Below are 26,656 nucleotides of genomic sequence, written 5' to 3'. Positions count from 1 at the left end.
CTACTAACAAGCCAGTCACTGTTTGAAATTCGAATTTTGGGGGTGTCCCGTATTTTACTGGGCAGCCCTTGGGGAGAAGTCTCCTCCAAAATGGGTGGACAGCCCCAGGGTCAATCAATCAAGAAGAGGTGAGTCGGGGCCCAGGAGAAGGGACCTGTGAAGCTGGGCCTAGGCACAAGAGGACACTTCTCTTGGCTCTTCTTCCTGTAGTCTGGACTTCGGGTCTTTGGGAGAGCCTGGATGGTGGGGAGGTGTGGCTGCATCTCATTAACACAGCCGGGAGCGAGGCAGGGGGCAGAGGAGGTGGGCGCTCATCTCGGAGTTGATTTCCTCCCTGTTGGCTCTGAGCCTTGAGTAACGTTACGCTGACCTGGTCCACTGGGCTGTCAGCGTGTAAGGAAAGACTGCGTGGAACAGCAGCGCCCGCTGGGGCTGGCAGGAGGTGGCAAGAGGGAGGTGGGTTCCAGGAACCAGAGCTGGCTTTGGAGACACATCTCTTTCCCTGCCTCCTTCTTCCCAAGACAGGAGAAGCCTGCTCTTTTCCATCTTGGAGGATTTGGGCTTGATTTGTAAAATATTTTTAACATTGATATATTAATGTGTGAACAGTGAACTTCACTTTTTTTTTTTTTGCACAGTCCTATGAGTTTTGACAAATGCCTAGAGACACGTGCCACCATCACCCTCCCCCAATTTCTCATGTGCTGCCCCTTTGTCGTCAAATCTCCTCTGTCCTCCATCCCTTAACAACCACAGGTCTGTCCTCCATGTCTACAGCGTCTCCTTTTCCAGAATGTCCCATAGGTGGGATCCCATGGTAGAAGCCCTTTGTGGCAGCTAGCCGCTTCTACTGAGCACAAGGCATTCGAGAGTCGCTCATGCCACTGCATGCACCAGCAGTTCCTTCTGAGTAGTAACCTATTGCACGGAGGCGCCGCCGTTTGCTTACTTATTTACCCATGATTCCAATTTGGGGCGATGATCAATAAAGAATAAGCCATAAAGAGTAAACCTTCATGGACAGGTTTTCATGTGAACACAGGTTTTCGCGGACCTTCAGTAAACACCGAGGAAAGGAACTGGCCAGGTGGGGAGCTGTGCTTATAAGATTCTCTCTGGGCTTGCTTTTTATCAGGGGAGCCGGTGGGACCCGCGGCCTCCCTGCACTTTTCAGGTCATGGTATCCTGTGGCCGCCCGGCTGTCATTTTACAGATGGAGACGTGGACACCAGAGAGGTGAAAGGCTAGTCCTGAGGCATAGGCGGTCAGTGGCTGGCTTTGGGCCAGGTCCTGGGTAGCCAGGCCAGGGGTCCTTGGCCTGCATTTTACAGCCCCTGTCATCCTGGTTGTTTTTTTTTTTAATTAATTTTTTTAATTTTAAAAGAAGCTTTAGATTACATAAATACTATATAAAAAACATAAGGGAATCCCCTCTGGCCCCCTCCTTCCCCCTCTCACACTTGCGCACATTAACAACATCCCTCATTGGTGTGGAAATTTGTTACCATGGCTGAACACATTAAGCATTGCCACTAACCACGGACTGCAGTTTATATTACAGTTGACACTTTGTCCCACCCAATTTTGTAAGTTTGTGGTAACTTTCTTCGCCCGGGGGCCCTTTGGGGATGCCCTGGGCACCCATCACTGAGCACCTACATCCCCTCATAAGGAATGTGACCGACAAGATGAATCCACTTGGCAAAATCCTTTTTTTTAAAAAAAGATTTATTTATTTATTTTTCTCCCCTCCCCCACCCCACCCCTATTGTCTGCTCTCTGTGTCTATTTGCTGCGTCTTCTTCGTCCGCTTCTGTTGTTGTCAGCGGCACAGGAATCTGTGTTTCTTTTTGTTGCGTCATCTTGTTGTGTCAGCTCTCCGTGTGTGCGGCACCATTCCTGGGCAGGCTGCACTTTCTTTTGCGCTGGGTGGCTCTCCTTATGGAGCACTTGCCTGGGGCTCCCCTACACGGGGGACACCCCTGCGTGGCAGGGGACTCCTTGCGCGCATCAGCATTGCGCATGGGCCAGCTGCACACGGGTCAAGGAGGCCCGGGGTTTGAACCGCGGACCTCCCATGTGGTAGACGGATGCCCTAACCGCTGGGTCAAGTCCACCGCCAGCAAAATCCAAGTGCCTGTGTAGATACAGCCCCGTTGAGGTACTGAATTGCCCTTCGAGGGTTGACCTATCGCCACAGACACGACCTAGCCCTGGGTATCGGCCGTGATGGAGTTGTCTACAAGTGGTTCTTCTGAGATTCATCTGCAAATCAGAACCCACCCAGCCGGTTCCCTGTGTCTTCTCTTGGGCACTGGGCACCGTTTCCTTTTTTCTTATTCAGTTCCACTGCATGCCCCTCGTCCCTGTCCTCTGGGGTTACGTGACCCTGGCCCTGGCAGTCTGGGCCCAGATCAGCCATCCTCCGTTTGCTCCAGCTTAGAATCAAGACAGCAGATCCCGATCCTCCGGGAAGCCTTGGCTTTCCCACAGTCCCGGCTGCTGGACGTTTCCATGGAGGATTCGTCGTTATTCCTGCTGTCATTGGTATGTAGGTCACTTTTTCTTTGGAGGAAGTTGATGGGATTTTATTATCTGTGGGAAGCAGCCATACCAGAGTAGAGAATATTTTTGATGGATGATTTAGCTTAAAAATAGCATTTCCTATTTTAATAAGCTTCATTGCGGACAGAGGACCCCAACAGAAACCGCGTGCTTATCTGGTGGCCTTGGGTGATAACCGTTCCTTCTGGGTGTTTGGAGAGGTGCTGTGGCCGCTTGGTCCTGGAGAATAGGCCAGAAGCCTGGCAGGGGGTCATATATTGGCCTACCCAGGCTGGGTTGGCATCCTTTTACCCCGGAGACAGCAGTGGCCTTCCACCCAAGACGACGCAGATGATGGCTGAGATGCAGACAATCCAGTGTTTCCTGTTGCATGTGTGCAGCTCAGAATTACAACAAATACTTATTTCATACTTGCCGTGTGCCTGGCCAAATGAGCTTTCATTTACATTACCTGGGGAATATCCAGGCCACTACAGGGGACCCTCACTTAGAAAACCGAAATACCTCGCCACACCAGGAATTTTTTTAAAGGACAGTTAAAGGGTATCAGCTTTTTAAACAATCAAGCTCCCTTGTGCACATGGATTTTGATTTGTACACACACTCGTCAGAATAAAACGATTGCGTTAAGCAAAGTCCACCAGGCTACACTGAGACAGCCCCCCCGTTTCTCCTTCATCTCCCTGATGCATCCTTGCTCCTAAGAGCCTCCGGGCTCTTCCAGGCCCCAAAAGGCACGGGAACGACTGCAGTAAGGATTAGTGGGTCTTCAGATGTGAGCACATCTGGATGGGACTGGCCCGACTTTGCCAATGAAAATACAGGATGCCGAATTATATTGAAATTTCAGATAAACGACGAACAGCTTTTTATCATCCATATGCCCCAAAGATTCCGTTTTATCTCCGGAATCTTCCGGAGCCAGCTTCCTCCTGCCAGCTGCCAGGGTGGCGGTGCCTGGCAGAGCGCTGCAGGTGGGGCAGGCTGGGGTGAGGGCCAGGGCAGCTTGGCTCCTTATTTCCGTATCCTGTGGTCCCGGCCCAGAGGCAGCGTCCTCTGGACACAGGGCTGGAGCAGAGAGAACCTGCGTTTGGGAGTCTTTGCGCTCTCCAGGGAACTGTGGAGGCCAGCCCTCCCTCTAGGACGCAGGCCCTGGAGTCCCATTAGGTTCTAATCCAGCTCCGCTCATTGTTGTGCCATCTTGAGCAAGCGGCACTCAGCCTCCCTGTGCCTCAGTTTCCACATATGCAAAATGGGAGAGAGTCATGACCCCCTCCCCCCCCAGCAGCTTCAGTGGCGCCGGCAGCCGCGACCCTGTTCCATAATATAGGCTAATATGAGGAAACTTCAGAGATCTTTCCAGGCAGTTCTGCCGCTGAGGTTTTTCCCCTGAAGCCTTGGGGAGGAAGTGTCTGGAAACCAACTTATAAATCCTGGGAAAGCTGCCCCAGGCGCCCCCGATGTGGAAACGGAGGTCCCGCCCAGGCGGAGGAGGGCTGGGAGGGAACTCAGCGAGACGGCGGCGGACCGTGTGGTGAGCAGGGGCCCCTTCTCCCCGTGACCCCTCAGCACCGGTTCTAAAATCGCGTTAGAAGAGGATTTAAACAAAACGACAAAGTCGCCCCGGGTTGGAGGCGGGTGGCGCCACGTCGGCCCGCTGGGCGCCAGGGGGCGCGCTGGAGCCGCCGGGGCCCGGGGAAGGGCGCCCCCGGGGGCGCGGCGGGCGCGAGGCCACTGGAAGCAGGCCTCTCCCCACTGTTTCGGCGCTTCTCGTAGGGAGCAGGTGCCATCTGCCAGGACCCCGCTCCCCGCCTCGTTCCCTCACCCCCCCTTCTGCAGCCAGCGTCGTCTGGAAACGCTCCTTCCCAAGCTCTTCTCAAACGTTCTACGGAAAATCTGCAGGAAAATGGAGAGCGGCACCCCCTCCCCAGATGTGAAGGGCTGCGAAGCACGCCTGAGACACAATGCCTATTGTCGTTGCAAGTGCCCTCTCCCCAGCCCTGTCATTGGCGTGTGAACCAGAATAATCCAATTAACAGGTGCATTCAGGAGCATTTTACTGCTGCTTTTTTCAGGGACCATAAAAAGCCTTGGTCTAAGATTACAGGGGAATAAACAAAACGTACTTGGAGCACAGAGCAGGAAAAGATGCATCGCATCTGGTGGTGATGATGATAAAATTATATGGGAAGAAAGACTTCCTCCAGGAGGTGGCATTTGGTTTGCTCCTAGGCTGCTGTTGAAGCAAAAGGCGAGTCAGGCAGGCGTTTGAGGCTGCTGGTCCTAAGACAGGAATCTGCTATTCTCTCCACCCCATCCAACATCTCAGAGTGGAACTTTAAAATCTGGGATATGGGGGTGGTGAAGATGGAGACAGATATTGCATAGAATGTTGGACCACGAGCTGGAAGGAGGCCACGATGCATTTACAGATGAGGAAAAGTGGCCTAGAGAGGTGAAGATATTTATTGAGTCATACAACTTAGCAAGTGCAAGGTCGTGGGGGGAAAGGGAGGGAAGGAAGGGGGGAGTACTGCAGAGAGTAGCACTCAGCTTTCCTGTTTCCCATAGACACAGTTCTTTCTCCTCTACCACACAGACTTTAATATGAAATAAGATTAAATGTGAGCTAACTGAGGACTGATCATTCAAAGTGGAGCCTGGACATAAAATCCCTCAAATGATCTGGGTGCAAGTGTCCAAATGTTTAGTATCTGAGCCTCTGGGACCTCAACTGGACCCATGAGTTATCTGAGTCTATTATTAATATTAGGTGAGTTGCAAAAATGGAGTGGTCACTTTTTCTTGCTCAGGCAGGAATTTGTGTTTCTGTGTGTGTATGCGTTTGGGTCTGGGAGTGGAGGAAATAGTATGGAGTCAGAAAAACGCTCTTTATTATTATAATAATAGAAAATAACCATTGTTAATTTGTAACCCTGTCTAACCTAAGTTTTGTTTTAAACACCTTCTTTTTAATTAAATTGTTTTTTATTTTTAAAGAAGATTTAGATTACATAAATGTTACATAAAAAATATCAGGGATTCCCATATGCCCCACTCCCTTCCCCTCCCATACTTTCCCACTTTAACAACATCCTTCATTAGTGAGATACATTTGTTACAACTGATGAGCCCATATTGAAGCATTGCTACTAACTGTGGACTATAGTTTATATTATACCTTACACTCTGTCCCACACAATTTTATAGGTTATGACAAAATATATAATGGCCTGTATTTGTCATTGCGATGTCATGCAGGACAATTCCAATGTCCTGAAAATGCCCCCCCCTTTACACCTATTCTTCCCTCTCCCTCCCCTCAAAAACTTTGGTGGCCACTGCCTTTGTATCAATGATAAAAGTTCTTCCATTGTTGGAATAATAATAAGTCTGTAAAAAGTAACAATAAGTCTACTTTCGTCCATTGTTCATTCCCCAGTCTTGAGGATTTGGAGATGATGATGCCCACTCTGCTTCTAATTGAGAGAGGGCTTAGATCCCATGGGGCAGATGGATGGAACCATCTTGCTTGCAGTTGCAGACACTGTCTGTTCCTTGGGATGGATGTTGTCCATCATCATTTCCTTATTAGTTGTCCTGGGTGAGTCCAATGAACTGGAGAGTAGGTGTTGAAACTCTGCTGAGATTCAGGGTTCAGCTGGACATATATTTAACAAGTATAGTGCTAATTAAAGGTTCATTTAAGAGGGGCAGAAGAGCCATGTGTAGGGAAACTATAAATGAGTCTAACTATGTTACACTGGGGAATATAAATTCCAAAGAAAGGCCCACTGGACAGGGTGCCGAATTCCTGAGATTGTTTGTCCTGCTTGTAGTATCTGGATGCCTCTAGAGCCTTCAGGAGTTCCCCTATTTGAAGCACTGTTTACCGTGGCAGTCAGTGAGATCCAGCTGAGACTTGTATAAGCATAACCTCTGGCATGACCTCATGACTTACTTTGAAATCTCTTAGCTATAAAAACTCATTTGTATTTACCATTTCCCCCTTTTGGTCAAGGTCTTTTTCCAGATGCATTGCTAATTGGTGCTTGGTAATAATCCCTCAGTGCCAGGGATGCTCATCCCTGAGAGTTATGTCCCATGCCGGGGAAGAAGGCAGTGTGCTTATATGCTGAGTTTGGCTTAGAGAGAGGCCACATTTGAGCAACAAGGAGACTTTCAAGAGGTAACTTTTAGGCAATATATAGTACTAGGTTAAGATTCAATTTCACAAGAAAAGGTTCATAGGTACAAATAGCAATATCAACTGTCTGGTGTGATGGCCTGTCTTCCTTCACTGCTAATGTACTCGGGAGATTTTTGCTGTTCTATTAGAGAATGTGGCAGGACTCCCCAGGATGGGAATTTAATATCCTTTCAGTTATTGTGTGGCTCTACACCACATGCCTTAGAAACATGTCCCAGTAAACACCTTTTTAGAAAAAGATTTTTAAGTTGTGAAGAGAGTGTATATAAAGGAGACCTTGCATCTCATTATTTCCTCCTTTGATGCTTGAGTAATTCAGGCTCAAAGAGTGACCCATTCTCAATAATTTGCAATCCAGAAAAATCCAGAACAGATCCACCCCTGCGTCAGTGCGTCTTAGAGAGCACCACCAGGGAAGGACTTTTACACCAGCAAAGTGCAGGACCGGATTATGGAAACACAAGAAAACACAGACCTTTCTAAAGTAAATTTTATGAAAGTGTGCTCACCCATTTCATTGGTGTTTATTCCCAGCTTCTGGAGGCTTTATCTGGGAATGTCCCTGTTTGCAGAAGAACAGCAAAGGGCAGAGAGAGTAGTGGAATCTGTATAATATGAAACAATCTGGAAATCAGTGTCTACTATGTGCCCGACATGGTCAGTGGTGATTAGGGGCTCATATTATTGCCAAAACATAAAACCAACTCTCAAAATTATTAGAAAAGACAAGACAATCTATCAAGTGCTGAATTATGCAGTCTGGGTAACAAAGGCCGACTCTATTGACAGGAACAAAATTAATACAGACTGAAATGATTAGGCAAAGCTTTTTGGGACAGGGCATTAAAGGTAGGGTAGGATCTAGATGGATGGAAAGGAGGAGATGGGAATTTGAGAAGAAAAGATCAGCATAGCTGAGTACACAGAGGCAAAAACAAGAGTGATAAGTTGATTGCAATGGTGAGGGCGGAAAATGCAGGATACAAAATATTATATATGGAATAATTCCAATTTAGAAAAATGTATTTTCTTATGCAAAGAAAAAAGGCTGTAAGATGTGTCTCACCATGTAAATCATATTTAGGGCACGATGGAGGGACTATGGATGATTTTTTTAAAACTTTCTACTTCTTGGTATTTGCTAACTCTTCACAATGAAATGATTCATTTGCAGAACCAGAAAAATAAAACATTTTTACTGATTAAAAGAGGGATGTACTTACGTGCTCATGGACCACTCTCCACTCTGCATCCTACCCCACCCACCTCCAGGATGGTGGGTATACCCCGGGGAATCTGGTGGGCTGTGGCCTGGCAGGTTGGCTCCAGGGAGCAGGAAGAGAAGGCCAGTAAACCGTGTTGAGCCAGAGTGGGGGAGTCACATGTATTTGGGATTTGCCCTGCAGGAGTGAGGAGGGTGAACTGGGGAGGAAGGGACAGGCTCTGAGGCTCTTAAAGTGAATAATTCATCTCCCAGGAGATGAGAGCCTCAGCCCCAGGGTGTGTCCTGGACATTAAGATAAAGGGATGGATCCAAGAAACATTTTCTGGATATTCGGGGCAATTGCACAGGCAGGAAAGGGAAGGAGGATAAAGACTCTTAATAGTTGGCGTATCAAGGATGGGTCTTGCAACCACTTTCTCCATCTACAGGATTAGATACCCTTCTTCCAGAAACTTGTGACAATTCCCAAAGTACCCAGCCTCTTTGGATTGGGACTTTGGGGATCGGGAATCTCGTATAATAGTCACTAGTGAGCAGGACCAAGGTAGGTGGAGGTGAAATTTCACCACTTTTTCCAAAATCGCCACCAAATTTCACCATGTTTTCCAAAATCTCCCAGGCTGAGCTCATGCACAGTGGTTCTGGGTGAGGCCCAGTCCACCCAATGGGACACGATTCCCCAAGGCAGCCGCCATACAGGTGACCCCCGAGTGTGTGGGGGCTGGCGTCCAGAGGGGAGACCTCTGGAGCATAGCATGGCTATTTTCAGGCATGGAAGAGGAACCTCTGCCACGTTTTGCTTAGGACCCAGAATCCATGCTAAAGTCGCTGCTCGCCTAGCGAGGACACATCTGCTATGCCAACACGCACGGGTCTAAAGACCTTAGTTGATGCTGGAGACAGTGCAGTGGCGAAAACCATGTCTGATTTACACACAGTAGGTGTTGACACTCCTGCCCAGAGTGTAAGAGCCCAGCCAACAAGCATTGGTGGCGTGAGTGTGATTACAAGTCAAAGTGTGACTCAAAGGCTGGTTCTAGAGGGGACAGAAGCTAGAAGGCTTGCCTACCATCAATCGTGATGAAAGGGTAATCCAATGTTAACTGTTTGTAGTCATCAAAATATTTTTATTTACTCAAAGGACAAGAACACCAGGAACTCAACAATCGGTTTACCCAGAAGCCTTTGCCATAGAAGAGTAGGATGGGCTGAAGTGGTGCCTGTGGATTATTGTGCAATCTGATCTTGCGCTCTTGCTCCAACCACGTGCCATCAGTGGAAGGCAGGAAAGGAGGACCGTGACACCTTCGCCCTTGAGTAGACTCACCCAGCTGGAACCTAGAGAAGGTCCACAGGCCCTCGAACCAGACAGAGCTGGCTCCACAGCCAGCCTTCTGCGCGCATGGGCTCTCGGCGCTCAGGCGAGTTACTTCTGGGAGCTGTTTCCAGACGATCCCTGGTGCAGGTGAGAGCTCACCAGATGAGCCCAACCCAGAGCCTGGCATCTAGCGGGGTTTCCTGAGTGGGAGCAGTGGTTGAGTCTCTTTAGCATGAACTCCTCAGCTGATGCCTCTGTAGCTAAATTCCCCTGGATGGGATTCAAGAGAGTCCCACTCTCTTCTGAACTCTGCTGTCTAGAAAATCCGAGAGTTGCGAAGGTGGTGTTTCAACGCCGAGCCTCCCACCTTTCCTAGAGATCCAGCCTGCTTTCTGTAGGGGGAACTCATTTAGAGATTCATGACATGGCTTTATGCAGAAAATAATGCTCTGCTTTTTGAAGCACAATATCCGTCATCGCTCTGCTTAATAACAGAACAGTAGTTTACCTGGGAAATAGTTTCCACAGGAGCCAGAAAATGAAAGCAGCAAGATTTTGCTGAAAGTCTGAAGTTGCAAAGGAATCATTTTTCATGGAGTTTGTGCTGACATTTTTCTAGTACTGGTAAGCGACGGCACTTTCCTTTATAGTACGTGTCACCATGGCACACAGAACATAGTAGGTGCTTTATAAATGTCTGTGGCATGAGTGCATTAATGACCCAAAGTAATAATAAAATAATAATAAAAACGTATATTTTAAAGTTTAAAAATATTCAAAGGGGAAGCGGATGTGGCTCCAGTGATGGGGCCTCTGCCTACCATATGGGAGGACTTGGGTTTGATCCTTGGAGCCTCCTGGTGAAAAAGAAGAGTAAGCATGCCTGCACAGTGAGCCAGTGCCCATGTGATGAGCTGAGTGCCTGCATGAGGGTCCACTCGGTAAGCCAAGTTCCCATGCGGTGCCCGTGCAGTGAGCCAGTGCCTGTGTGGTGAGCCAGTGCCCGCACAAGGGAGTCACACAGCAAAATGATGACGCAACACAAGAGAGATGAAGGGAAGAGTCAAAGTGAAGCGCAGCAGAGACCAGGAACTGAGGGGGCGCAATGGACAGGGAACCTCTCTCCACATCAGAGGTCCCCAGGATCAAATCCCTCTGAATCCTAGAGGAGAAAGATGGGAAGACAAAAAGAGAAATAAATACAGAGGATCACACAGTGAATCGACACAGACAGCAAAAACCAGCAGGGTGGGGGCGGGGGCGGGAAAAAAATCTTTAAAAAAATATTCAAACAATACTGTCTTAGTTTCTTAGGCTGCTTAAAGCAAATACCATGAAATGGTTCAGCTTAAACGATGGGAATTTATTCATTCACAGTTAGAGTCTGGGAAAATGTCCAAACGAGGCATCGTGAAGGTGATGCTTTCTTCCCAAAGGCGGGCTGCAGGCGGTCCTTGGCTCCTCTGCCACGTGGGATGGCACATGGTGGCATCTTTGACCTCTCTCTTCTCTTCCGGGTTTTGTTGATTTCAGCTTCTTACACCCGTGGCTTTGTCTCTCCTCTATTAACTGCATTTGTATAGGACTCCATTAATAGGATTAAAAGCCTTCCTGAATGAGGTGGGTCACACCTTACATGAAGTAGCTTCATCAATAAAGCTCCTACTGGGAAGCGGCTGTGGCTCAACCAGATGAGCTCACGTCTACCTACCATAGGGGAGGCCCTTGGCTCGTGTCCTGGGGTCTCCCTGTGGAGACAGCCTCGCCCGCACACTGCGGAGCACTGCCCAGCCCGCAGACCCCGCGGAGAGCCTACACAGCAAGGTGACCCAGCACAGAAGGGAGACAAGTGAGAACACAGAAGAGCGTGCAGCGAATGGACACCAGAGCAGACAGCAAGCAAGCTGCCAGGGGGGAGGGGAAATAAAATAAATAAATACAGACACAGAAGAACGCACAGCAAATGAACACAGAGACCAGACAGCACGCAAAAAATAAATAAATAAAGGCACAAGGGGGGCATAAAAAAAAAAGGTCCTGCTTACAGTGGCTTCACACCCACAGGAATGAATTAGACGGGAGAACATGTTTTTCTGTAGTACACACAGCTTCAGTCCACCATACCTACTATTTACTGCTAAGGGATGTATACATAGGTTATAAAAGCATATAAACGTGTGTGGAATGATAAATACCAAATTAATAAATATCGGTTGGGGGAAGTGATGGGGAAAGGAGCAGAAAGTGAATTTAACTGTGTTTCAATGTTTTCTTTCTTGAACTGAGTGGGTAGATACATGGGTATTTGTGATGCTTTCCTTATCCCACGTTTGTATGTCTTAAATATTTAAAAAGAAATAAAACTGCATAAAAAATATTTCTAGTATAGAGATGGCCTCCCTGGAGAAGAAGTGAGGGAGGAAAAGTTGAGTTAATATGTCTATTTCTTTCCTAAGATTTGGCGCTTTTTTTCTCGTGTTGCTCATTAACTCCCACTCCCTTTCTTATCTACACTTACCACTTCTCTCTCTCTAGATGGTCTCTTCCAGGGTTTCTAAGTAATTATATCTTCAACTACCAGCTAAAAGAAAAACATTCCCGGGCATCAACGTGGAGGCTCTTAATGAGACCTGAGTGGTTTCCTCGCTCATGGACACCACCTTCTAAATAGAAAGTTCACGCGCTGTTTACGAGAGGAGAGAAACGTTTGCTGGGCTCTTTTGTCTGGATGTTACACCTCCCAGCAACCTAGAACGTAGGTATTGGCTTTTCTAGTGGACGGTCGGGAAAGGAAGCTTCGCTGGGGCTCAGCCACTTGCCCAGGATGAGCCACGCATGGAGGAGACCGAGCATCACGGTGTGTGCCCGGACTGGGGCTTACACCCAAATCGCCCTCCCGTGCCCACGCCCTCGTGCTGTCCCTCCCATACGGGGCAGGCAGATGCAGCCACGTTTCCGAGCTCCCTTCCTGCGGCCAGGGGCACATGTCTGTGAGGTGGCTGGAAGGGTTAAGGAGACAAGCTGTGTGGGTCCAGAGGGCTGTGCCCCTCACTGGCCTCCAGAGGGACCCGATCACCATCCCGATTTTACTCTCAGGTCCTGCAAAGTGGGGTGCATGTCCCCCAGCAGATGTGTAAGACAGACCGAAGAGGGGCCAGGAGAAGATATTAGAACTTCTATGTCTCTAGATCTAAAGATCTCACCCTTTAAACATTTCTGTTTTGTTGTGTATTTTATAATGTGTGTAATGTATTGACACAGTAGTAGTAGGTGCTTTATAAATAAGTGAATATTCATCTATTGAAGGCACATGCTCAAAAATATTTTTTATTGCTAGAAGTATACAGTGAAAACATTTGGAGAGCCCCTCGACTGGCCGGCTCCGTCTTCTTCCTGATCAGCTATTAGGACAGGAGTGTAAAATGAGCTCAGCCCCCCAAGCCCAGCACACATCCTTCCTGGTTCCGAGTGAACCTGTGCACAGGGTTGCAGGGACGCCCTTGGGAATGGACGAACTGGAGAGGAAGGCTGACCGTGGGTAGGAGTCTCGCTTTTCAGGAAAGCAGATTCCACGATGCCAGATTCCTGCAAAAATTTTAGAACAGCTTACTAAACAGACGGCTTCTGACCAGTTTGGTGGAAAATGGCGACTCTAGCCTGTACTCACCGGGTTGAGTCCACCTAACTAAACTCACCTAACTAAGACTCGACAGTGGTTTATGGGGAGAAACCATTCATTCATGCATCTGCGCACGCGCTCGTGGTACACTGGGCAGGGAGTTACTGAGCATCTAGTATGTTCCGCTCCACAGTAGGATAAGGACTAGTGATGATTATCCTGCAATCTGCCCCCAAAGAGCTTACCCTTTAATAAAGGAGATAAAACATATACTCAGATAACCATCCTAATAAAAGTGCCACAAAATGATACAGACAAATGTGACCTGGGTTCAGAAAAATGAAAGAGAATGCTGTGAGGATAAGGACTACTGAGAGCTAGACCAATCCATTTCGGAGAGAAAAGAAATCATTGGAACGTCTCTATTTCTTTTTTTCTATTTTTAAAATTTTTATATTTTTAAATTTATTTTTAAAAGATACTTAGATTACATAAAATGTTACATAAAAAACATAAGGAATTCCCATATGCCCCACTCTCCACACCTCCCACTTCCCCCACATTAACAACTTCTTTCATTAGTGTGGTACATTCATTGCAATTGATGAACATATTCTGGAGCATTGCCACTAAGCATGGATTATAGTTTATATTGTGGTTTATACTCTCTCCCACTCAATCCTGTAGGATTTTACCTGTATCTGTGCTTGCACAGTCATTCAGGACAATTCCAAGTCCTGAAAATGCCCCTATATTATACCTCTTTTTTCCCCTCTCTGCCTTTAGCACCTCCAGTGGCCTCTGCCTCCACATCAATGATTTAATTACTTCCATTGCTAGAATCACAATAAGTCTAGAGCAGAATACCAGTATGTCCACTCTAGTCCATAGTTCACTCCCCAATCTGGAGGATTCTGGGAAGGTGATGCCCACTCCACCGTTAATTGAGAGGGGGCTTTGATCCCACATGGCTGATGGATGGCACTCTCTTGCTTGCAGTTTCTATTTATTTTTTTACTGTAATGTTTGTAAAATTTAACTCTTTTGGGCATGTTTTAAATTGACAGAGTCTTTGATGGCTCTTTGTGGACAAGATGACACAGAGTGAAGGAACCTGGACTGGGTGATAGTACAGTTAAGAGATTTCAAACTGGTTTAAACAACCATATCCAAAGTGGTCTTACTCAGGGACCCATGGCAGCCTGAAGGGAGGTCTTTAGTGACATGCTGCTGGTTAACACCTGCTAGTTAACATTTCAACTTACAGTTTGCTCTCAGACACAGCGCGCGTGTTCTTTAGATGAACGGAGGTTATGATTGCTCACTGTCCCATACCTGGAGTAATTTGTCAGGATCTCCAGACAAACGACTTTGAGGAATGTGGACAAACAAAAAGCATGTTCTAAAAAAATAAAGTTAAGAGTAATAATGGCAGCACATCCCCTTGCAGGCATCAAGCTGAGCGCTGAACTCTCGTTGTCTCATTTGGTGCTTGCGCTAGCCCCGAGGGGCAGACTACTGCCAGTCTTGTTGGGCAAAGGGGCTCGTTGAGGCTTAGGAAGGTGGCACAGCCTGAGGTGGAGCTGGGGTTCAAGCCCCAAGCAGCCCGGCAGCCCACCCTGCAGCTGGAAGCCCGGGTGAAAGAGCTGGGCTGGTAGCCTGGGAGGGGGGGAAGGGGCATCTTGAGTGGGTGAGGCAGCACCCATGTGACTGAGACTGAAGGAGGGGGTGGGTTTATCCAGTCTTGGGCTGGTGTCAGAACCAGGACCAAATGGTGGAAGTTATGGGGTGGCACCTCCTCCCAAGTATGAGGAAAAACCTTCTGAGCCTTCTGTGACAGAATGTTCTGGAAGGTCCCTGGGAGGCAGCACCACTCCCTGTCAGGGACTTCAGAGGAGGGATTTGAGCCCTCAATGACCTTTCAGGTTGAGTTGGACTCAGATGTGACCTCTCTACACATGCCTCTTCTGTCACTTTTACTGAACCTGTGGTTGGTGCTGGGGTTGGTGTATGTCCAGGAGACTTGAATCTCTGGACTGGCCATGTGCCAGCTGGGCCCTGAGCCTCAGCAGAGTTACAAATCCTACTCTCTGGTTTGTTGGACTAACCCAGGTCAGCTAACAGGGAGGTGGGGATGGTCAACCACCACACCAGGGAACCAAGAGAGTCTACAACTGCAAGCAGGAGCGTCACATCCATCAGCCGTGTGGGATCTAAGCCCCCTCTCAATTTAGAGGTGGAGTGGACATCGCCATCCCAGGGTCCACAAGACGGAGGACTAAAATATGGATTAGGGTGGACTTACACTACTACAGAATTATTGTGACTTTCACAACGGAAGAAATGATATCACTGATGTGGAGACAGCGGCCACGGGAGTTGCTGAAGGCAGGGAGAAGGAAGAATAGGTGTGATGTGGGGGCATTCTTGGGACTTGGAGTTGTCCTGAATGATATTACAGGGACAGATGCAGGACATTATATATCCTGCCATAACCCACTGAATGGACTGGGGGAGAGTGTGAACTACAATGTAAATTAATATCCATGTGGTGCAGCAGTGCTCCAAATGTATTCATCAAACGCAATGAATGTGCCACAGCGATGGAACAGTTTGGTGATGGGGGAGGGGAGGTAGGAAGCGGGGTATATGGGATCCTCTTATATTTTTTAATGTAACATTTTGCATGATCTATGTATCTTTAAAAAAATAAATATCTATTTTTTTAAAAAAAGATTCTATGATCTTGTGTGAAATAACCGACCTGCAGCCCATTGCTTATAGACCGAGGTTTGCCAGCCATGGAAAGAGAATATGGCTCCAGGGCAGGCCCCATAGAGAAGCCACAGATGGCTTCACCCTGGAAACCGAATTCCTTTCCAGCGAGGTCAGATCCATGACCTGATGGGGGTGGAAGGCACAGGTTTGAGCCGCTACTGCCTGCGATTTACCTCTTTTAGGGGAATGAAAATTATAGAGCCTCAGCGTTTCTTTCTTTTAACATGGAACTCTGGATGTGCTGATTACTCAGCTGAATTCTGAACACTCAGCATTTGTCAGGACGACTGCCTTGCCTCCCCAGCACGGCTAGATTTAGGAAATGTCAGACTATAAATAATCACGCAAACCAGCCCATATTTGAAATCACAAGCGGCACATTTTTGAAGTCTGAATGCCCTCCAGATTGGAGCACGACCCCTCAACAGTATACTTAACACGTAAAAATTATCATCAGATCAGGGGTAAAGCTAGAATTTGGGGAAATCCCAGGCAAAAATCCTGCTCTTCCCTCTCTCCGTCCTTCTCTCTCTCTCCTCCTTTCCTTTCCTCTGCCTCTCTCTCCGCAGCCCCTCTCATACACACACATATCCACCTGATGCCCTTAGTTCACTGCAAAATGATGGTGAGTGACTACCAGTGAACAACGAACCCTCAACCGCATGATTAATTTATTTCATAAAGTAGGGGAGGCAGTGTGGCCCAAAAGGGTCTGGAGTAAGAGCCAGAAGAACCGATTCTGGCCTCTGTCACTAATTCGCAACTCTGATTTTTCTGAGTTTCAGTATCTCCCTTTGTAGAACAATAATAATTATTATTGTTAACGATAATAAAGACTCCAGAATTGTTTTGAGTAGTACATGTCATAGAGCATGTCGACACGTTGGCAAACCGCAAATTGCTCTACATTATTACAACAATTATTAGGAAAGGGAAACCCCCTGCTGGCTTGGATGTTCTACAGAGGTGCGTACTGGGTGCAAATTTAGTGTTTGCTTTATGGATCCTTAGAGGATTGGGATAATTAGGCAAATAAATCTCTGCTAAGCCAGCAGGTGTAATGCCCAAAGCAGGTGCTCATATCCTTGTGTCAGCAAAACGTGCAAAGAAGAACCGCAAGCAGTGAGAGCCATGGGGGATGAGAATTACCCTCTGGGAAGAAGCGTGTTTCAAGTCCTGTCACCCAGGGATGAGCAGGTCCGGGGTTAAGCCACAGGTTATGTGGTCAGACGGGCCTGGCTGACCACCTCAGATCCCCAGTAAGACCAAGCTTGAGGGCAGGCACGCATCTGGGAGTGTGGTGCCACGTGCAAATCCCATAGAAAGACGTTCACTGTTGCAGGACAATGCCCATCAGTGCGTGAGAAATGTTCATAACCTGTGACCCAACCAGTGTGGAAAAATAGCTGGGAAAAATCTTAAGGAGACAGTCACATTGACAGGCACACAGCTATTAATTCCAACATTGTGTAAAATGGCAAAAACATGCAAAAGAACCTACGTATTCAGAACACGGGGATGGGTTAAATGAAATGGCAAACCTTTTAGGATTCAGTGATTAAAAATGACATGGGGAGTGGCTGTGGTTCAAGCAGATGAGCGCCTGCTTCCCATGGGGGGGTGTCCCAGGTTCAGTTCCAGTGCCTTCTAAAACCAAAAAAAAAAAAAACCAAAACAAAACACAATAAACATCAAGCAAACAAACAGAGAAAGCAGCTCAGGGGAGCTGATGAGGCTCAGTGGTTGAGCTCCAACTTCCCACATACGAGGTCCTGGGTTCAATCCTGACCCTGGTACCCGCCCCCACCCCACCCCCCAAAAAAGATAATGCAGATATGTATTTTACTACTGTGAAAAAGTATTTCTGACATATTGTTAACAGTAAGTGATAAAAAACACTATGAATCCTATTTTGAAACCATATGTATGCTTACATGTATATGTGGACCTAAAAAACCCTGGAGGGCTCTTCACTAGGATAATAATACCAGCTAACCCTGCAGGAGCACTTGTTACAGGAGGAGGCTCTACACGTGTGTTATCCCATTTTGTCCTCCTACCAATCCACTGAAGGAGCATTAGTATTATTTAATGGAAGGGGTAATTTAGGCTTAGAGAAGTTAGTCATCTGTCCAAAGGTCACAAAAGTGGTGACATTTGGGTAGTAAGATGAAGTGTCATTTTGTTATTTTCTCAGTTATCTGTTGTTAAAACCTTTTTCCTTTGGATAAACTTGCCTTACCTGTGTAGCTAGGGAAGTCCAGAAAGAACAAGGCTGGAAAGACCCCGCCAAGAGCCTGGCCACCACGTCCCACGAGGAAGCCCCAGATAACTCCAGACAGGCTCCCCGTTGGTCCCCGATAACTCCAAACAAAAGTCCTCGTCACTGGTCCCCTGAGAGCAAACCGGTGGGGACTGAGGAGCACCCAATCAGCACAGCAAACAGCTGGGGCCCCGCCCCAACATTAGGAAAGGGGTGGCGCCAGGAACAGCTTCCAGAAGGCCACTCCCCACGCCGGTGGCTCCTCTCGGCCTGAAGGCAGCCACGTCCATGCCTGGGGGTGTACTTTTCTCTCGTTTCTCGCAATAAGCTCTTTTCACTGGCCTAACTTGAATGAATGAATGAATGAAGTGTGCTCCTTGCAGCTGGATAGAATGGGGACGGCACCTCGGAGAAAGCTACGGATGCCAGCGAGACGAAGGGCACCGAGGCTGCTGGCATTTTGAGTTTTAAATGCTCCCCTGGTTGCTAGGAGCGGGGTACTTGACTGAGGCCACCTACGGCTCCTGAGATTCGCCCTCTAGGAGTGTGGCTGCTGTCGTTTCAGTTCCTTCTCGTGAAGTGCTGCAGGTTGATCACTTATTGCGTCCTCAGAAGAGTCCTGTGCAGAAGGCAGAGAAAGTGTCGTTACACCCATTTTATTTTTTATTTTTTTGTTTTTGCCATTTTGCTTTTCTTTTTTTTCTCTTTATTTTTTTAATGATACATTAAAAAAATATGAGGTCCCCATATACTCCTACCCCCCTCACCCCACTCCTCCTACATCAACAGTCTATTTCATCATCCTGGGACATTCATTGCATTTTGTGAATACATTTTGGAGCACTGCTGCACCACATGGATTATAGTTCACATTGTAGTTTACACTCTCCCCCAGTCTACCCAGTGGGCCATGGCAGGACAATGTCCAACATCTGTCCCTGCACTTTAGCACAGTGGAGGAGTTTCTACCTTGAATACACAAGGTCTCTAGTTCAATTCCCAGCTCCTCTTAGAGCAGTGACACCTGAGTGGTACTGCAGGGACACCCATTTTACAGATGAGGAGAACGGAGGCTCAGAAAGGGTTTTTATGGAGCCTTAAGTAACAAAGCCTCAATCAGGACTGGGGCTGTTTGACTCCTGGTTCAGTGCTTTTTATTTTCTTGACAAGGGGTTTTCGGGAAACGATGCTCTGGACCTGGATCAACCCCATGGTAGTTTGGGGAGAAATTCGCTTGGCGGGTCAGCAGTGGTGAGAGCTGTCTGTAGAGACAGGAGAACTCTGTACACAGAAGGAATTGAGTGTCCTGGCCACTGCCATCCTCTCCAGCAGGAAACGCCTTTTGGGGTCTAGCCTCAGAGGCTAGTGGGGACAGGCCAAACAAGCGGCTTTCTCCAAAAAAGTGGTCCTGCTATCCCCTGTCTAGAAAGAAAACCAGTCCTCCCCCATCATGTGGATAAGATGCGCGTTTCATTGATAGGAATCTGGCTTTCTTCTCCCGGGGCCCCTTGAAGTCCAGTATTTTAACTTCAAATTGAAAAATAAAAGAGTTCGTTATGCCTGCGATTTCCAGCTACCAGCTCGGGACCTTTTAGACATGATAAAAGATGTAAGAAATATCACCCTGCCACACCGCTGTCATGGTCATGTTCACCACCACTACCACGGCTGCCGGAGTTCAAAGCCATTGAACAAATCCATTTCCTGCCAAATTGTTGTAGCAATGCCACTGCTCTTGGATTTGAGATTACAGTGTGGGGTGAGCTGTTCCACGAACAGGTGACAGGGTCACAAAAGCAGGGCAATTATGACTCTCACTTTTCCCAGCAAGACTTTAGGGGAAGTATGAGGCTGGGTCGACAAATGACAAATGATTCAAAGCCTTGTTGCAGCATCATAGTGGAGGCAATATAGTGATTTGGTTAAGGAAAATTCCAAAGTGAGACTTGGATTGAAGTCCCCATTCCTCTCCTTACCAGCTCTGGGTCCTTGATACGTACCTCTCCTGCCTCAGTTGCTTTATCAGTAAGATGGGGATTATCAGCTTTCCTCCCCATCGGATGGTTGGAGTAATACATGAATAATGGATGCAAAGTGTTCAGATAGGATCTGTTTTCTTTATCACTGTATACCCGGCAATGTGCCTGGCACAGCGTGGATGCTTGGTAAATATTAAGAGCGAATGAATGGGAAGTGGATTTGGCCCAACTGATAGAGCATCCGCCTACCACATGGGAGGTCCGCGGTTCAAACCCCAGGCCTCCTTGACCCGTGTGGAGCTGGCCCATGTGCAGTGCTGATGTGCACAAGGAGTGACGTGCCACGCAGGAGTCCCCTGCGTAGGGGAGCCCCATGCACAAGGAGTGCGCCCTGAAAGGAGAGCCGCCCAGCGCGAAAGAAAGTGCAGCCTGCCCAGGAATGGCGCCGCACATACATCTTGTTGCTGATACAACAAGATGACGCAACAAAAAGAGACACAGATTCCCGGTGCCACTGACAAGAATACAAGCGGACACAGAAGAACACACAGCGAATGTACAGAGAGAGCAGACAACTGGGGGGCGGGGGGGGGGGGGTGGGAACGGGGAAGGGGAGAAAAATAAATAAAAAATGAATCTTAAAAAAAAAAAGAGAGAATGAGTGAATGAATGAAAAAATGAAGGAACAGGCATGTGGTAAGTGCTCAATAAATGTTTAGCTATTATTATTGTCAAATATTTCATTCTTCCATGCCTCCTCTTATAAGACATATGAAGAAGTACAGTTTTACTGCTCTGAATTTCATTTTCTCTTTTTTCACTTCTATTGATGGTGAAACTATTAAAAGTAATACAGTGGTCAAATGCAGGCATGAACAAGGAACTTCTGAAGAAAAGAAGGGCCTGAAAAATCTATAAATTGAATAATCCACACATGAAAGAATCAGGAATGGATTCTGTCACAATCTGCTTGCTTAGGGCAGCATGTTGCTTCTATATTATCATCTTGCTTTACTTTGCAAAAATCCTGGATGGATCATTTTGTTTTACATAAACAAATGTATTGTAAAAGTTGTGAACTTAAAAAACAAACACACATACAGGGACCCATACGTCTTCCCACCACCACCACCTTGCATTGTTGTGAAACTTTGTTATAAATTCGGAAAGAGCATCATCAAAAGATGACTATTAACTATAGCCCACATCTTACATTTGGTGTTTATTTCCTCCCACCTACCCGATCATTAACACCCTGTATTGGTATTATACATTTGTTATAGTTCATGAGAAAACATTCTCATATTTGTTCTGTTGACCACAGTCCATCTTCTACCACTGATTCCTGTGTTATACAGTCCCATGCTTTCTACAATCTATACAAAGTGTACACTCAGTGGCTCTCATTTTCATCACAGAGGTGGGCTGTCATCACCTCAGTCAATCTTAGAATGTTTTCATTACTTGGAAAGGAAAAATCCCATACCCCCTTATACCCCTCCATTGCCCCTTCAAATTGATATAGTATCTTCTTTGCCATTGCTGCAAAAATATTACAATATTGCTGTTAACTATTGTCCATAGTGTATCACCACTTTTTTAGCACTTTGTAAAAGAACATTCTTATATTTATACTATTAACCACAATCTCCATACACCATCAAAATCACTATGTTAAACAATCCCTAGGTGATTCTCTAGCTCCCTTTCAATTGACATTTACATACAAAGACTACCCTTTTCAGCCACAATCACATTTATAAATAAGCAGTGTAAATTATACTCATGATAGTATGTTACCATCAACTCTATTCATTTCCACACAATAAACCTTATTAAAAATTCTACATACATTAAACATCAACTCCTATTCTCAACCCACATTCTATCTCCTACTGACCTAGAGTTTACCCCTCTAAAGCCATCTAATAAATCCATTTTCATGAGTTTTACTCATCGTATTTAGCTCCTATTAGTGAGACCATTCAGTATTTGTCCTCTTGTGTCTGGCTTATTTCACTCAACATAATGGCCCCAGGGTTCATCCATGTCATCATATACATGCCGATTTCATTTCCTCTTCCAGTGGAATAGTATTCCATTGTATGCATATACCACATTTTATTTATCCATTCATCGGTTGGTGGAAACTCGGGCTGTTTCCATAATTTAGCAATTGTGAATATTTCTGCTATGAACATCGGTGTATGAATCTGGATGAATCGTTTTACCTCTCTAGGTTACAATTTTCTTGTTTTCAAAATGAGGACACAGGAGTAGTTGCTCTCCCAGTTCTGGTCTAGTCTCTCCTACTCTGGCTCTATCGTTCCCTTTAATAGCTCAACATCAGAGGTTATTTGAATACTTTGTTCTAAAGCTGCCTTTTCAAAGCGTAGTCTAGGGACCCAGTGGGTCCCTAAGACCTTGTCAGGGGATCCTGAGTTAAAAAATACTTTCATAACACTAAGATGCTATTTTATGAACCTTACTCTCTCCTGGGTGTAGAGAAACGAAAAGTTCATTGATTTGCTTTCAGATCCCTCATTGCAACTAACCTTTCAGAAATTACCACTTGGGAGTTTTGGTGTAATATCCAACCTAACTATCCATGATTAACTGAAAAGGCTGTTAAAATATTCCTCCCTTTTCCGAATGAGGCCAGATTTTCTTTATGTACCTCAACCAAAACATGTCACATAACACAGAATGCAGAAGCAGATATAGAATCTATCTTTTTTAAAACCAGACTTTACACTGATTTGCACAAATGTAAAACAATGACATTCTTTTCACTAATTTTTTTTTGTTTTGAAAAGTGTTATTTTCATAAAAATATTATCTATGTTAATGTGGCATGAGTTTATTATGCCATGCCCAAATGAATTAATAAAGACGTATTTTTTTTAAACTCTCAGTTTTAACTTGTAATATGGTAAATCTTGACAGACAAAACTCCCATTTCATAAAAAGCTCTAGGGTTCTCATAATTTTTAAGAATGTAAAGAGATCCTGATACCAAAAGGTTTGAGGGCCTCTATTCTAAACTTACCCAAATGAGTGGGGTTTGCCATTATTTTATTATTATTTTAATTAAGTGACTATTTAGCCTCTTTAACTTTTTACTTCACCCAGCTCTTCATGCTGAGATACATTTTAAACTCAGTGAGCTAATTTCTCTGTTTTCCTAAGTGTTTTGCCTGAATGTAAGAATTTTATAGTGCTCTAGCCAGCATGGTGTAGATGGTGAGGTGCGAGGTTTAAGAGAGAGAGAGTAAGTTTTTGGAATCTTAAATACGTCCCGGCAGTTGATTTTTCTAAAATATTACTCTCTTAACACACTTGTAGCCTGTACACACATGTTATTAAATAAAACAAATCCATGTAAAGTCTCCCTCTCAGGGAAGTGGATGTGGCTCAAGCGATTGGGCTTCTCTCTAGCACCAGGCAGGACTCGGGTTCGATCCTTGGGGTCCCCTGGTAAAGGTGCCCACACGGTGAGTGACGGAGCAAGATGACGACGCAACAAAAGAGAGAAGCAACAGAAATCAGGAACTGAGGTGGCGCAAGCAACAGGAAACCTCTCTCCCACATCAGAGGTCCCTGGGAGCGAATCCTGGTGAAGCCTAGAAGAGAAAATGAGAAGAGAAGACAAAAAGAAACAGACACAGATCACACAGCAGACACACAGACAACAAAACAGCAGGGGAGGAGGAGGGAAAAAAAAAGCCTCCCTCACATATCCATATGTAAAGTCTTCACCCTCCTCCTGAAAAGGACAAGTCTGGGTGCTGTTGCAAACAACAAGTAATCCCTTTTGAGACAAACCATTTCAGAGAAAAGAAAGGAAAGCTATTCCAGCTCATTTTGAATTTGCTTAGCATAAAAAGAAAGTGAAGACAATATGGGAAAAGAAAATAATGGACTAACGTGGTAGTTCACAAATAGTCCATAGGGTCTCTGATAGTCTTCAATATTTCCCCTGCCCTTGAGCGGGGGCTAGATTTGCTTCTAGCCCATAGAATATGCAGCAGTGACAACAAGCGACATCTGGACAGGTCTTAAAAGGCACGGTGGCTTGTCCTTGCTCTCTTGGATCACTCTGGGGGAAGCCAGCTGCCATGAAATGAGGACAATTCAAGCAACCTGTGAAGAGGGCCACAGGCTGAGGCATGGAGACCGTTTGCCAGGAGCCATTTGGGTGATCCACGTGGGGATCTCAGTAGTGGGTCCTCCAGCCCCAGCCAAGCCTTCTAATGACTGCTCCTCCCACAGGACATCTTGACTACGACTTTGTGAAAAACCTGGAGACAGTCACACCTGAATTGCTGACCCACAGGAACTGTCTGTGTGTATTTTAGATTGCTAAGGTTTTGGGATAATTTGCTATACAGCAATAGAAAATTAATGCAACCAATATAGTTTATGAACGTAGATGCAAAAATCCTACATAAAACCTCACAACTCTAATTCACTAGTACTATCTTAAAATGATACTTTATAACTGAGAAGGGTTTAACCCAGGAATGCAAGGATAATTTGGCATTAGAAAAAATCTGTTAGTGCAATGGACCACATTCACAGAGAAAAACAAAATATTTCATTCATTCAACAACCTTCATTCATAATTAAAAACTTTTAATGAACTGGAACAAGAAGGTAGCTTCCTTATTAATAAAAGATGCCCAGAAAAGAAGGGGGGGGTACAGAAATTCGAAAAGAAGAGAATAAAACATCCTTATTTGTGAGTGATAACTGTCTGCAGAGAAAAATCAAAGAGAGTCATGGACAGACTAACAGAACTAACAAGAGCCCTCAGCAAGGTTGCTGGCTACAAGTTCAAGATACAAAAATTAATAATGTCCTTATACTTTGTGATAACCAAACAAATACATAATAAAAAAAGAATCTACTCATAATAGCAGTAGAACTGTAAGATAGCCAAGAATAAAGCTAATGAAAATGGGCAAGATATTTTATGGAGAAAATTATTAAACATTATTGAATAGCCTAAAAGAATAGCTGAATAACTAGAGAGAGAAGAAATGCCATACCATGTGTATATAATTGAAAATCTCGATATCATCAAACTGTCAATTCTCTTGAAATTGGTAAACAAATTCTATGTCATTGCAGTAGAAATTCTACATTTTTTGTGGAATTTACCTAAAATGTGCACAAATGAGCAAAAGGCCACGAGAAGTTTTGACCTTTTTAAAGAATAAGGCAAGGAGAGTTACCTTACTAATACTATGACATTCTAAACAATATGAAAATTTATTATAAAGTGATAGCAATTAAAACAGTTTGATACAGGCATAGAGATAGACAAATAGGCCAATGGATCTTAGGAGAGTCCTACAGCTCATCAGAGCTGTGCTTATAGAGACCTACTGTGCGACAGAGATGTCACTGCAGATCAGTGGAGAAAGGGTGGGTTATTCAATAAATGGTGCTACACTAATTGATCATCTATATGGAAAAAAGTAATTCAGGTGGATTTCAAGACCTATATGAAAAAGCAAAACTATAAAAATATTTATAATACAGGAGACTGTTTTCATGAGCTCAGGCTAGCAAAGAGTCTCTTAAACAAGATAAAAAAAAAAGCACAAACCATAAAGGAAATGATCAATACATCTGACTACATTAAAACGGACAAGTTCTGTTCATCAAGACACTATTTTTTTTCAAAATGAAAAGATGAGCCACACACTGGGAGAAGATACTTGCAATGCACACGGCTGATAAATGATTAGTATCCAGACTAAAGCACAGAATTCCTACAACTCATTAAGAACAAGGGAGCATAAAGGGACAACGGGCAACAGACCTGAACAGAGATTTTACAGAAGAAGAAAGATAAATGGCCAATAAACAAGTAAGAGGTGGTCAACCCTATTACTAATTGGAGAAATGCCAATTAAGACCACAACACGATACCATTTTACACCCTCCAGATGACAAAAAAAATTAAGTCTGACAATACCAAGTATTGGTAAACTTGAGGAATGACTGCATGCCCTGCTACTGGGAGTGTAAATTGGAAGAGCCAGTTTCAAAAACATCTTGGTGTGATGACAGAGCTGAAGATGTATATAAATAACAATTCAGTAATTGTACTCCCACTAGCAAACACACCAAACAAAGCATGCACAAGTGCGCAAGGAAGCTTTTATAAGAATGTTCACAATGTTCAAAGCAAGAATGTTTTTTTAAAACTTTTATTATTATGGGGAATTTTTTTGGACTCAGCACAAAACTCAAAAAGTACAGAAGTTTCTATACAGTGAAAATTCTTCCTGCTGCCACTACTGTCCCCCTCCCCACACCCAATGTCCTTGTTCACTTACATCGGCATACCTGAATTTCCATCATGTTTTGTCAAAAGCAATAACGTTTTAAAAGCAAAGAGCTGAAAATAACCCAAATTCCATTGGTGTCAAATGGATAAATAATACGTGGTATTTGCATACCATGGAATCCCATACAGCAGTGAAAATGAATAAACTCCCGGCTGAATCTCGGGGACATCATGTTGCATTAAAAAAAAATGTACATATAAGAAGAATCCTTATAGCATAATTCCATTTATTCAGCATTAGAATACAGGCTGATGCCTTGATTTCACTTGGGCTTCCACACTCCAGAACTGTGAGACAGGACGTTTCTGTTGTTTAATCCACCCAGTTTTGTCTTGTT

General features: G+C 45.3%; 1 protein-coding gene across 7 annotated transcripts in view; it reads left to right on the top strand.

Annotated features, from left to right (window-relative positions):
* ANK1 (ankyrin 1) overlaps positions 1-26,656 on the top strand; it is a 236,103-nt gene that overhangs the window by 65,128 nt on the left and 144,319 nt on the right. The window lies entirely within an intron of this gene.

Source organism: Dasypus novemcinctus, chromosome 29 (genome assembly GCF_030445035.2).
Source record: "Dasypus novemcinctus isolate mDasNov1 chromosome 29, mDasNov1.1.hap2, whole genome shotgun sequence".
Classification (NCBI taxonomy): Eukaryota; Metazoa; Chordata; class Mammalia; order Cingulata; family Dasypodidae; genus Dasypus; species Dasypus novemcinctus.
The sequence above is the reverse complement of the archived record's forward strand: the minus strand, read 5'-3'. Positions and strand labels throughout refer to the sequence as shown.